The following is a 14,352-nucleotide window of genomic DNA, read 5'->3' as shown; positions in this document are numbered from 1 at the left end:
ACTCACCCCGCGCGCAGCGCACAATGGCGCCCGTCGGCCCGCGGCGAAGTGCGTCAGCGCGCCGGCCTGGACTACAACTCCCAGGCACCCCCGCGGCGCGGTGCGCCCAACCTAGCGGGCGGCGGCCATCTTGGCCGGCCAACTCGGGGCGGCGGGCGAAGCCCAGGCGGGGGAGAGCGCCCTCGGCGGTCCCGCTGGGCAGGAGGAGGCCTTGGGAGGGGCAAGTCAGGCCGCTGGGCCACAGCACCTGGGTGGGCGACGACGCAGGCCGGGAGGGATCCACACGCTGCCACGAGGGCTGCTAACGCATGGGACCGGCCGGAAGTGGATAAAGGGAAGCTTGGGCGGGGCAGGGCCGGAAGTGCTGAGGGGCGGGGCGAGCTTCTGCTCACACCCAACGTAGGGGGAGGCGAGGCGGGCCGGAAGTGCGGGGGGGCGGGGCTAAAGTCTTGCCAAGTTCTGGGAAGAGGGCGGTGCTAAAGGTGCGTCCACGTCTAATGGAGAGGAAAAAGGGGCGGGTTGGGAGGGTGGGAAATGTTCTGGAGACGGGACTGAAATCAGCCGGAGGTCCTGGGAGGAAAAGAGGGACGGGCCTGCCCCAAAGTGTGCAGAGGTTGAGACTAAATGTCCTCCAGGCCCAGGGAGGGGAGTGGGGGTCAGGACTGTCTACTCAAGTTGTGCGATGGGCAGAGTTAAGTGGACCCAAGACACAGGGATGGGGGCGTGGCTGTTGTCTACGGTAAACCAGAGCTAGACGGAAGTTAAAGCGGTGAAAGTAGATTTTGTTCAATAAACTATTGCAACCGGGGAAGGGAGACTCCAGTGTAGAACTGAGATCAGTTCTGAATACAACCAGAATAAGTGGGGATTTATGGCCTAGGATTGGGGGAGTGGGATACTGGTGGATAGAAAATGAAGAAAAGGAGACATCAAGTCTGGGGGGATTCTGGCTGAACCAAGATAATAGGCTTTTTTACTGAAGGCAGGCCCAGGTGATGGGATATCACCTGGGATAGAGAGTGGGGATGAGGAGTTTGATCAGATATCAAGAGTAAGGAATTCGTGATAAACTGACTTAGGATTCTTGCTAAAATGGGATTCTACGAGGAAGTACACGTATGGGGCTTACTGGGGAGAAAGTTAAGGGTAGCCTGTCTGATGTTTGGTTAAGCAAAGAATCAGGGAGTTGGAGTGGGCTGGACAGGATTCTCTACCCCGTGTCCTCTTCTATGAGCGAGATGCCCATATCTAGGAAATGGGAGAAGTCTTTCGCTGCCCAGGACCCGGTGTGTGCTCTTCTTCCTTGAACCCAGCCCACTCTCATCTTTCTTGGGAGCCCAGGACAAATTATTTTCATGTCTTCCTCAGAGTCCAGTATTTGGTGTCCTTTCATCTTCCTTAGTTTCCAGGGCCCAGGCTCTGATGTCCTCTCTCCTCCTTGGTGCTTGGTTCTGTCTTATCCTACTCTGACCCAGGGCTCAGTGTATTCTTTCTCCCCTTCCTTGGGGTTTCCTAGCAGGTTTCAGCAGCCCTGTGCCTCTGTTTGGATCATCCTGTCCACTGCATGCTAAACTTGTTCCAGGAGTTGTTAATTTCTGTGGCCACTGTGGAGAATATCCACCTGCAGGCTGCACATTGTTCATCTTATTTGTTGCAATTAAGACAGTATATCTGTTGACTTTTGCATATTAGTATTTAGAGACTATGCAGATGTCTTTACTTCTAACAGCACTTCCCTGGATTTTACTTGGCTGTTGATAAAACAACATCCCATTCATTAAATAATTTAGGCCTCTTTTCCATACTTTGACTTTAAAAAAATTGATGTTCTATAGCCCTAGGTAGTATGACTGGGCAATTAATTAGCCATATTATTGTTTTGTTTTGGATGTGACTAGAGATGCGTCCAGTGATTCACCTTCAAGTTTGATGGAGGCCTTAACATCTTAAGAAAGAGAGCATTCTTGGAAGTTCAGTTTTTTCTGTTTGTATGGTATAGAATAAAAACATGATTTTAGGTTAAAAAGTGTTTTTAAATAAGTATAGTATTTGAGATTGATTCATGAAACCCACTTGAATACAACTTTTAATAATAAATTGCATGTTCTTTTTTCATTTAGCAAATTAATCATACTATTTAATTTACTGTAATTTGATTACATTAAAAAAACATTTCTGAACAAATGTTAACTATTATGCATGTAAAATGTCAAAAATGTTATGCATCCTGTTTGCATACAGGACCCTAATCCTTTGTTCTAAGCCTTCAGGGCCAGAAGTATTTTAGAATTCATAAACATTTGGATTTTAGCAGTATAGTAAGGTGCATACACTGCGCAATATGTAACATCCCAACAGGTCTGGGGCAGCGTCTGGGTATATCTGTATGAAAATATATGAGGAGTCCCACTAAGTTAGAGAGAAACAAAGTGTAAATAGCCGTGTTAGTTCAGGTAAATTTTGCAGAGACATAATAGGGGGAAGAAGCTTTTCATTAGAAAACATTTTAGAATTTAGAATTGCAGAAAAGGCATTGTGGATCATTTATGAAAATTGCTGTATTAGCAGTATTAATCGTTTCATTCAATTGCAAAGTTTAATTTGCCCTTTTCCTCTCTTAGTATAGTCTGACAAACATGTTTATTGAGATACTGAATTGTTGAACTATATTAACATTCTTTCATATGCTTTTTAAAATCAGTAGTCCACTATTGGTTTAATTTAAACAATTTATGACTAAGAATAAGAGATATAAAACTATATATTGACCAAATCACTGTGGTAGCTGGTGGCAATCAATCGACTGAATCATGGACCTACAATTTGATCTCCATTCACCGTTATTATTTCATCACACATAGCATCTCAAAGTGTTCCATGTGAAGGGGAACACTTTAAAAGTCATTAAAAAAACAAGAAAATGAAGAAAGATGTATATTTTTGTCTTTGAAACATGAGCCTCTAGGACACTTCTCAACTCCTCAGAGCTTAAGAACTTCAGGTTAGAGAAGGAGGAATAAATTAATCAGCATTTTACCTGTAAATTGTTAGTATCATAACTATTTCCTGAAAATAGGCTTTGGGGTCTCTTTATTACTGCTACACATTTGTTCGGCGCCTGTTCTCCCACACATCAAGAATAAGTTCAAAATCATGATAATCCAGACAGGCTGTAGCACATGGGGGAAAGGTGAAGAACCTGAGCTCTGAGCAGAGACAGACCACACACAGCTTCCAGAAAGTGATCTCTTTCAAAAAGGAGTGTAAGAAGTCCACAGAATACTGGACAAACCAGTAAGTTGACTTTGGAATAATCCAGTTCAAAGCTTTGTACCCTGTATCCTATAGGGTGTGTTTAGCTGTAAATAACTGAAAATCCAACTACCATAAATAAACACCATTTCCTCACTGAAATGAATGTCTACAAGTAGGAGCTTCCTGGTACTCGTTAAGCCACCACTGTCATCCAGGACCAGGCTCCTACTTTCCCTCTTGGTATCATCAAGTGTAGGAGTGTCTCATCCTTTGGCCACTAGGATGTAGACAAGGGATAAGCCAGCAACCTGCTTCCTGCTGGTCCTGAATACAACCCATTTCAATATTTCTCTCTGCCTTAGGAAATTGACCTTTTCCTCTCTGATGAAAATTGACCCCCACCTTTCTTCATTCTCTTGTTTATTCACTACTCTGTTCAATAACCATGGATTGATATGCACATCCAGAACAGAAGGATATCTGCTTTCAGCAATCTGAAGTTTAAGATTTCTGTATGTCCTTGTTACCACAAAAAAGATAGGAAACAGACGTAAGAGCTGTAACTACTAGAAAAGAAAATATAAAAATGCTTCTATTAATAGATAACATTACGAACTTCCCTGGTGGTCCAGTGGTAAGACACCCTGCTCCCAGTGCGGGGGGCCCAGGTTCGATCCCTGGTCAGTGAACTAGATCCCGCATGCATGCTGCAACTAAGAGCCCACATGCCACAACAAAGCTCCCGCATGCCACAACTAAGACCCAGTGCAGCCTAAATAAATAAATATTTTAAAAAATAGATAACATTAGAATACTTTAAAAATCCAATTGGAGGGCTTCCCTGGTGGCACAGTGGTTGAGAGTCCGCCTGACGATGCAGGGGACACGGGTTCATGCCCCGGTCCAGGAAGGTCCCACATGCCGCGGAGCGGCTGGGCCCGTGAGCCATGGCCACTGAGCCTGTGCGTCCGGAGCCTGTGCTCCGCAACGGAAGAGGCCACAACAGAGGGAGGCCCGCGTACCGCAAAAAAAGAAAGAAATAAAGATACATGAATCAACACACAGGTACACACAAAATCTGTATAACCTTAACAAGTATATTGAAAAGGAGATTCAGAGTAGAAGCATAAAGACGTAACTGTCTGGGATTAATTTGTTGGGAAATGCAAGGAACCTACAGGAAGATAAGTTTCTGGAAAGAATTACAAGTAAAATTGCATAAATGAAGATGAATCTTATGTTCCAGGTTGGGAAGGCCAACTATAAATCCCAAATCATCATTGGGCTCAATACAACAGCAAATGGGATTACGGGATTACAGTGGGCTCTTTGGGAGCCTGGCCCTTGACTTTGCTCTGTACTTCCTCTTTAAAATGTGAGGAAAGGAACTGACTGCCATCTTCACAAGGACAATCAAGTTGGATTCAAACTCATCTTAAGGAGAAATGCCCTCAGAAAGTACTAGTTCAAAAAAATTCTTTTCCTTTCCAATAAATTTAGACTTCAAAGCCATCAACAGCATGCAGTAATAATCATAGAATTTTGTGTGTGTGTGTGGTGGCAGAGGATTCATCTTGTTCAGCAAGTTGGCACATTTTTTTTTTTAATGGAGGTATGGTTTTCTTCAAGCACCTTTGTTTTTTTCCCTACCCAGAGAGGACCCATGTCACCCACTATGAAGATTGAGGGGGAGAGTGTACCCATGTCTGCATGTGTAATTTGATGAATCCACCATATACCCTTGTTCCTGTGTGTTTTCACATCATATCCTTGGAACTCTGGAATGTTTCTTTGCCTCCTCTGTAGCCCCTTGGCAGTGCCTCTCAGACTGCAGCTGGCCCTTCATGCTGACCACAGTGGTTCTCTGCTCTTTGTGGGGTGTCCACCTCCTGAGGAGTGACTCTAAGTCAGGTAAGCAAGTGTCAGCCTGAGCCTGCAGAAGCTTATTACCTGTGATGGCTGCTCCTAGGGTCCCTGACTTGTGTCTCAGCATGACTAAACAAGAGACTTGAGAGCAGAAGCTTGTTGGGAGCAAGAAAGGGTTATCATGTGAGATTTTTTGGGGCCACGAGTAACAGAATGTACCACCATTCACTATCTCTTTGCGTGAAATCCAGAGCAAGGGCTTCCAGGGATGGTTTCAGGTGCTCTGCGTCTTCTGCTCAGCTCTCCTCAGTGTATTGTCTTGCTTAATCCCAAGGCTCGTGTCCTCATGGCCTCAAGGAGGTTGTCACAGTTTCACACATCACACGAAGCCATACAACATTTGGCTGAAGATATAGCCATCAGGGAGTGTGTTTGTTTCCTTTGGCACTGTAACAAATTACCACAAACTTTGTGGCTTAAAACAGCACGAATTTATCATCTCAGCTCTGAAGGTCAGAAGTCCAACACGGGTCTTTCTGGGCGAAAATCAACATATTGTCAGGGTTGCCTTCCTTCTAGAGGCTCTAGGGGAGAATCGCTTTCCTCGCCTTTTCCAGCTTCTAGAGACGTCCTGCACTCCTTGGATCATGGCCTCTCTCTCCATCACCAGAGCCAGCAGTGTAGCATCTATAAGTCTCTCTCTGGCTCTGACGTCTGCTTCCTCATCACATTGCCTTCTCTGACTCTGACTTCTCCTGCCTCTTCTTAAAACAAGGACATTCGTGATTACATTGGGCCCAGGATAATCTCACCTCAAGAGCCTTAACTTAATTGCATCTGCGAAGCCCCTTTTGCCCTGTAAGATAACATAGTCACTGGTTCCAGGCATTAGGATGTGGGCAGCTTTGGGGAGCCATTACTCTGCCTACCTCAACAAAGGAATGCATTCTCTTCAGAAGCACTCTTTCTTGTAGACTTCCTCAGGCCCCGTTGGCTCAGGTTGACACAAGTGTCCATGTCCTGGCTGTGACAAGAGCTGGAAAAGAGTGGCTCACATTTTGGCATCTGTAGGTGACCCCTCCACGGTGGCTGGCACAAAAGGTGAAGCTCATCTGCCCCAGAAGCCTCTCTTCAAGTTGAGTTCTAAGGACATATGCCCCATCTGAGAGCAGCTGGTGCTGGAAGTTTCTGGACTTGCTTCCATCAGGGATCTGGAACTGAACAAATTCTCAACATCCAGGGAGCAGCAAGGAGATGGGTATCTTGGTGGAGGATTTGATGGTAGTGCTGGAAAGGAAAGGTGGTATTCCATGGAGTATAAGGGAAGAGCAGGAGCTCTCCCTGGGGTTTAGGAGGAAAACCAGATTTTCAAAGGATTCTCATAAAGGGAGAGGGAGAGGAAGGTCTTCAGAGTTCATGTGTGGGACATTTCCCTTTATCCCTTCCACAGAACCATATACCCTTTTGAGCAGCTATGGGTGAGGTTGCTCCCAGTCCCAGTATCACCCTTGGAGTACGGACACTTCACCAGGCTGTGGTATGTCTTTTTTAAAATAAACATTTTATTTTTTTTCCTTCCAGTTTTATTGAGGTATAATTGACATCCAGCACTGTATAAGTTTAAGGCGTACTACATAATGATTTAACTTACATGCATCGTGAAATGATTATCACAATACGTTTAGTGAACTTCGATTGTCTCACATTGATACAAAATTAAATAAACAGAAAAAAAGTTTTTTACTTGTGATGAGAACTCAGGATTTATTCTCTTAACATCTTTCTTATATAGCATACAGCAGCAATAAGTATATTTATCATGTTGTACCATCAACCTGCCTTCATCCGATTCCCCCTCCCCCCTCCCCTCCCCCCCCCGTAACCACAAATCTGATCTTTTTTTATAAGTTTATTTGGTTGTTTGTTTTGAAGTATAATTGACCTACGATACAAAACTATTTTAGTTCCTGATACACAATATAGTGATTTGATATATCTATATGTTTGGAAACGATCACCATGGTAAGTCTAGTTACCATCTGTCACCGTACAAAGATATTACATAATTATTGACTATATTCCCCACACTGTACATTTTATACCTATGACTCATTTATTTGGCCACTGGAAGTTTGTGCCTCTTAATCCCTCTCACCTATTTCTCTCCTCCTCCCACCCTTCTCCCCTTTGGCAATCACCTATTCTCTGAATCTGTGACTCTTTCTGTTTTGTTATGTTTGTTCTTTTTTGTTGTTGTTGTTTTTTAGATTCCAAACATAAGTGAAATCATGCTGTATTTGTCTTTCTCTGTCTGACTTATTTCACTTAGCATAATAACTCTAGGTCCATCCATGTTGTTGCAAATGGCAAGATTTCATTCTTTCATGGCTGAGTAATATTTCATTGTGTATATATACCACATCTTCTTTATCCACTGATCTACTGATGGGCACTAGTTTTCCTTCCATATCTTGTCTATTGTAAATAATGCTGCAGTGAACATAGGGGTGCGTATATCTTTTCAAATTAGTGTTTTTATTTTCTTTGTATAAATACGTAGGAGTAGAATTTCTAGATAATATGGTAGTTCGATTTAATTTTTTTCTTTTTTTTGGGTAGTGCTGCGTGGCTTGTGGGATATTAGTTCTCTGACCAGGGATTGAACCTGGGTCATAGCAGTGAAAGTGCAAAGTCTTAACCACTGGACTGCCAGGGAATTCCCTGATTTAATTTTTTGAGGCACCTCCATACTGTTTTCCACAGTGCCTGCATCAATTTACATTCCCATCAACAGTGGGTAAGGGTTCCCTTTTCTCCACATCCTTGCCAACACTTGTTATTTGTTGTCTTTTTGATAATAGTCATTCTGACAGGTATGGGGTGATATCTCATTGTAGTTTTGAATGTGATGTTGAGCATCTTTTCAAGTGCCTGTTGACCATCTGTATGTCTCCTTTGAAAAAATGTCTATTCAGATCCTGTGCCCTTTTAAAATTCGGTTTGTTTTTTTTTGATGTTGAGCTCTATGAGATCTTTTAATATTTTGAATATTAATCCCTTATCCTATATATCACTTATAAATATCTTCTCCCATTCAGTTGGCAACGTTTTCATTTTGTTGATAGTTTCCTTTGCTGTGCAAAAGCTTTTTAGTTTGACATAGTCCCATTTGTTTATTTTTGTTTTTGTTTCCCTTGCCTGAGGAGACATAGCAAAAAAAAAAAAATTACTAAGACCATTGTCAAAATGTGTACTGCTTATGGTTTTTTCTATAAGTTTTATGGTTTCAGGTCTTACGTTTAAGTCTTTAATCCATTATGACTATATTTTTGTGCATGGTGTGAGAAAGTAGTCCAGTTTGATTCTTTTGTATGTAGCTGTCCAGTTTTCCCAACACGATTCATTGACGAGGCCATCTTTTCCCCCATTGTATATATTTGCCTCCCTTGTTGTAGATTAATTGCCCATATAAGTTTGGGTTCATTTCTGGTCTTTCTATTCTATTCCATTGATCTATATGTCTGGTTTTGTGCCTGTACCATACTGTTTTGATTATTGTAGCTTTGCAGTATAGTTTTAAATTAGGGCGCATGCTACCTCCAGATTTATTCTTTCTCAAGATTGTTTTGGCTATATGGGGTCTTTTGTGTTTCCATGCATATTTTAGAATTATTTGTTCTAGTTCTGTGAAAAATGCCATTGGTATTTTGATAGGGATCACATTGAATCTGAGATTACCTTGAGTAATATGGTCATTTTAACAATATAAATTCTTCCAATTCATGAGCACAGTATATCTTTCCATCTGTTTGTGTCATCTTCAGTTTCTTTCATCAATGTCTTATAGTTTTCCCAGTGTGGTCTTTTACCTCCTTAGATTTATTCCTAGTTATTTTATTCTTTTTGATTCAGTTGTAAATGGGATTATTTTCTTAATTTATCTTTCTGATAGTTCATTGTTAGTGTATAGAAATGCAACAGATTTCTGTATATTAATTTTGTATCCTGAAACTTTACAGAATTCATTGATGAGTTCTTGTAGTTTTGTGTGTGGTATGTCTTTTTAGTCCTGCCTGAACACTGACTATGCCCCTAGAAACATGAAGATGCAGGCAACTCTTTATGATACCTCTCTCAAAGTTAGTAGTGGAATGCCACTTGTGAAACATTTGTGAATTTTTATAAAAGTCTGTAATTTGTTTGACGTGACAGGACTATGCAAGAACGAAATTGTTGGCATATTTTTCAGCTCTCTTCTATGACTACTATAAAACTGTACATATGTTGATCCCTATGATACTATAAGATAAATGATCTCTGCATGACACTTCAAATTTGGTGGTTTTTTTTTTTTTGATGTAAAAAATATGCTGTTGTCATTGAAACATTTACATTTTATTATCTATGGCAGTCATTTCTATGAGACATTGTCCATCAGGCCTAGACCCCGAGTCCCATTAAATGACTTTCTATGGGAAATCAAGGGCACATGCAGAGCATAAGTGCTCATACCTCGTTATCTGTGACTGCAGGGAGTTACAAGTGCAGAGTCTTATTACATTCAGGTACCTGTTTATGGGTCAAAAATAACTTGTGGATTCTGCCTCCTTTGTGGTTTATTTCTGATATCAAATCACATGGAATTCCAACCAATAGCTTTTCCATATTATGTTCAATGAGTTTCTCTAATCTATATGAATTTCCTGGTGTCAAATAATGTGAAAGCCATAGTTGAAAGCCTGCCAATATTTCCTCTCTTCAAAATGTTCTCCAGTATGAGTCCTCTTGTGTTGGATAAAGTGAGAACACCTCCTGAAGGCTCTTCCACACCATTTACATGTATAGGGTTTTCCCAGTATGAGTTCTCTGATGTAGCATCATAAGTGCTGAGCTATGTTTAAAGCTTTTCCCACAGTGAACATATCCATAGGTTTCTCTCCAGTGTGTGTGCTGTGATGTTGAGTGACTGAGAAAAGCATGAAACTTTTCCCTGAACGATTACATTGTAGTGTTTCTTTCCTTTATAGATCCTTGGGTGTAACATAAAGCAATCACACCTTGAAAATAAGTTCCTGAATTCACTGCAAATATGAAGTGTCTCATAAGTATAAATTCTCTCATACTGAGTAAGGGATAATTTGTGCCTATACATTTATAGAATTTTTCTCCTATATGAGTCCTAAAATGTACTGAAAGACAATCTTTCTCAGAAAAGACTCTCCCACACTCAACACATTTGTAAGATTTGTCTCCTGAATGAATTTGCTCATGGTTATAAGGGTTGAGCTCTGTTAAGACTTCTGTACACTCAACACATTGGTATGATCTCTCTTGAGTATGACTTCTCTGATGTCATTGTATAGTGGAAGAAGGAAGGACTGAGTTCTAATCAACTTTTTCCCCAAATGTATTATTCTTGCCGCCTCTGTCCTGAATCAGTGTTTCCTCAAGGGCCATGTGTTCCACCCCTCTCTTCTGGTTCTCCTGCTGCTTCCTTAAGTGAGCCTCACATTCCTGGTCTCTGCCAAATGTGGAGGGATGTAGTTCAGCCTTTGTGAATCTTTCTATTTTCAGGACAGCACATGATTCTAAAAGAAATGCCCTGATTTCTGGCTCTTTGTTTTTGAATCCAGTTTCCAAGCCTGGAAAAAATATAAATAATTATACAAATATAGACATATATGTGTGTGTGTGTGTGTGTATATATATATACATATACATATATATCACATATATATGCCTCCTTCCCACTTGCACAGGGAGGCTTTGCAAGTCACTAGCAGCATGTGAGGACATGTAATCCTTCTTCAAGGAGGGCAGTGAAAAATTGGGACCAACAATTCAACTGACTGGTTTTCAGTCAATGAATATTCATTAAGTACCCCGTATGTGCCAGGTATGAATAAAGACTTAAAGAGGATAAGGAATGAGCTGGGCAGGTATCTGATGGAAGCGTATTCCAGGCAACGGGGGAACAGCATGTGCAAAGGCCCTGACGTGGGAGCATATCATGCATGGGAGCACCAGGGAGAGGACGAGCGTGGCTGGAGCTGAGTAAGGCAGAGAGAAAGAAAGGTGTGAGCTCAGGGCTGACCTGGCTGCCTTGCAGGCTGTGGTGTGGACTTTCCCCACTGAGGGAGCTGGGAGCCCTCAAAAATTTTGAGCAAAGGAGGGAGGTGCCATGGAAAGTCTCTGGCTGCTATGGGGAAATTTAGCTGGGGAGAAGGATAGAACCAGGGGGGCTGGCGACATGATCACTGTAAGAGATGCTGGCCGTCAGGCAGGCAGTGAGAGTTGGCTGCATTCTGGGTAGGTTTGAGCATGATGCTGGCAGGACCTGCTGTCCAGTCACAGGTAGAATATGAATTAGCAGAGTCCAGACACCAAAGAAGATTTGGCCTGGGACTTCCCTGGTGGCTCAGCAGTTAAGAATCCGCCTGCCAATGCAGGCGACACAGGTTCGAGCCCTGGTCGGGGAAAATCCCACATGCCGTGGAGCAACTAGTCCCATGTGCCACAACTACTGAGCCTGCGCTCTGGAGCCCGCGAGCCACAACTACTGAGCCTGTGCTCTAGAGCCCACGTGCCACAACTACTGAGCCTGCGCTCTAGAGCCCACATATCACAACTACTGAAGCCTGCGCACATAGAGCCCATGCTCCATAACAAGAGAAGCCACCACAACGAGAAGCCCGTGCACCACTACGAAGAGTAGCCCCTGCTCACCACAACTAGAAAAAGCCTGTGCGAAGCAACGAAGACCCAACAGAGCCAAAAATAAATAAATAAATAGATAAATAAATAAGTTTATTACCAAAAAAAAAAGATTTGGCCTTTATCAGGGAAAGAATGGAAATGCTGGTGACCAAGACAGGCAACGCTGTGAGAGGGGCTGGAATTGAGGACAGCACTGGCATTCGCTTTGGGGCATGTAAGATGCTCATCAGGCCTTCCAGTGGAGAGTCAAGGAGGCAGGAGACTGTTTTAGTCTGGAGTACAGGGAGGGGCCTGGGCTGGTATGATGTACTTGGGGATCATCAGCAATAGAAAATCTGAAAAAATGAGGCACTGACCAGAAGAGGGAGTACAGAGGAGAGTGCTCTTCAGAGCAGAGGAGTCTGATAACGGAGAACCTGGTGTGAGGAGGGGCAAGGCAGGGGGAGATCCCGACCTTCTTTCTCAAGCCTGAGGCACTTTGGCCTTCGTGGGCTCCTTCCTCCATCAAAAAATAGAAAAAAATACATTTTATTACTACATTGGTATAAAGATGAACATAAGCCAGACGGGATTACATTCATTTTTCTCCTCTAATTTTAAAAGGAATGATACCATTTTGGTAGACCCTTAAGGAATCTTGAGCACTCTGGCTTCTGTTCCTGATGGAGAAGTCTAGGAATTGAAAGAGGATCAGAGGCCACAGAAACCAAGGGGCTAGAACCTGATGGAGCTGGGGGGCAGGACTCGACCAGGCAAGGCTTTGTAACCTGAGTGAAGGATCTTTTTCTTTAAGGGCACTATGTGCACCAACAGAGGACAAGGCACCAAGGATAGACTATTGCTTGGCTGCTACGCTGACTTGCCTTCAAAGAGGGACCTGCTGTCAGCTGTGAGCTCCTTAGGAGCCCAGGTCACACTCTTTTCCCAGCAGCCTCTGGCCACCAAGCACTCAAGTCCATGGCCCACAGGCCTGGATGTTTGCACCCCACATAAGACTCCTCTCACCGGCAGTCTGCCCTGAGCTTATTGCTGGGCAGCATGGTGGTCTGACAGTGCCTCCTGGCCAATCCTGCTTTCTCCCCTTTTCACTTTTTCATTCTTTTACTAGTGTTATTCCCCAATAAACTTTTGTACTTCTGACTCCATCTCAGTGTATGCTGACCCTGACTATGACACCTGGAGAAGCCAGACAAGAACATCAGAGGAAAAGTAGTCAGGGGAGCTGCTACGTAAAGGTTCATACACAGTTGTGAGATAGACTCCAGCATATACATGGATAAACAATGTAAAGTGACCAGTCCCGAAAAAGATTGGGTAGCTAATTAACAGACATACGGGGAGTGTGCAGACTTGCTGGTTGTCAAGGGCCTGCAAGTTAAATCAATGCATTTCAACTTCTAGAGTGGACATTGTGGTAGGCAAAATTCTAAGATGGTGCCCATGATTTCCACCTCCTGGTATTACACCCTGATTCATTTCGGTTGTACAGCAAAGAGGAAGGGATTTTGAAGATGTAATTTAGGTTTTAAATCAGTTGACCTTAACCTAATCAAAAGGGAGATTATTGGTGATAGATCAAGATGGTGGAGTAAGAGGGACATGGATCGCACCTCCCTCCATGAACACATGAAAAATACATCTACATGTGGAACAATTCTCACTGAAAACGAACTGGAAGTTGGCAGAAGGACTCCTGTACATCCAAGGCTGTAAGAGAGATCCACAAGTAATTGGGCAGGAAGGGAAGAAAGGCGACCACGTTGGGACCTGTGTCCCTGGGTGGGGACTAAGAGGAAAACCCTAATAACCCAACTGCCTATCAGCAGATGATTGGTTTAAGAAGGTATGGGGACTTTCCTGGTGGGGCAGTGGCTAAGGCTCCGCGCTCCCAATGCAGGGGGCCCAGGTTCGATCCCTGGTCAGGGAATTAGATCCCACGTGTATGCTGTAACTAAGAGTTTGCGTGCCACAATTAAGGAGCCCACCTGCCGCAACTAAAGACCCAGTGCAACCAAATAAATAATAAAATAAATATTAAAAATAAGATATTGTATGTATATATTACATATATACATGTGGTATGTATGTATATATTATATATATACACATTGCATATACATATATGTGTATACATATGTAATGGAATATTACTCAGCCATAAAAAATAATGAAATATTGCCATTTGTAGCAACTTGGGTGGACCTAGAGAATATCATACTGAGTGACATAAGTCATACAGAGAAAGACAAATATTATATCACTTACATGTAGAATCTAAAAAATAATACAAATGAATCTATATACAAAACAGAAACAGAAACAGACTCACAGAGAAAAGAAACTTATGGTTACCAAAGGGGAAAGAGAGAGAGGTAGGGATAAATTAGGAGTATGGGATTAACAGATACAAACTACGATACATAAAATAGATAAGCAACAAGGATTACTGTAAGCACAGGGAACTATCCTCAATATCTTATAATAACCTATAGTGGAAAAAGAATCTGAAAAAAA

The sequence above is a fragment of the Tursiops truncatus genome, chromosome 19 (assembly GCF_011762595.2).
Source record: "Tursiops truncatus isolate mTurTru1 chromosome 19, mTurTru1.mat.Y, whole genome shotgun sequence".
In the NCBI taxonomy this organism is placed as follows: Eukaryota; Metazoa; Chordata; class Mammalia; order Artiodactyla; family Delphinidae; genus Tursiops; species Tursiops truncatus.
This window is presented reverse-complemented; position numbering follows the sequence as displayed.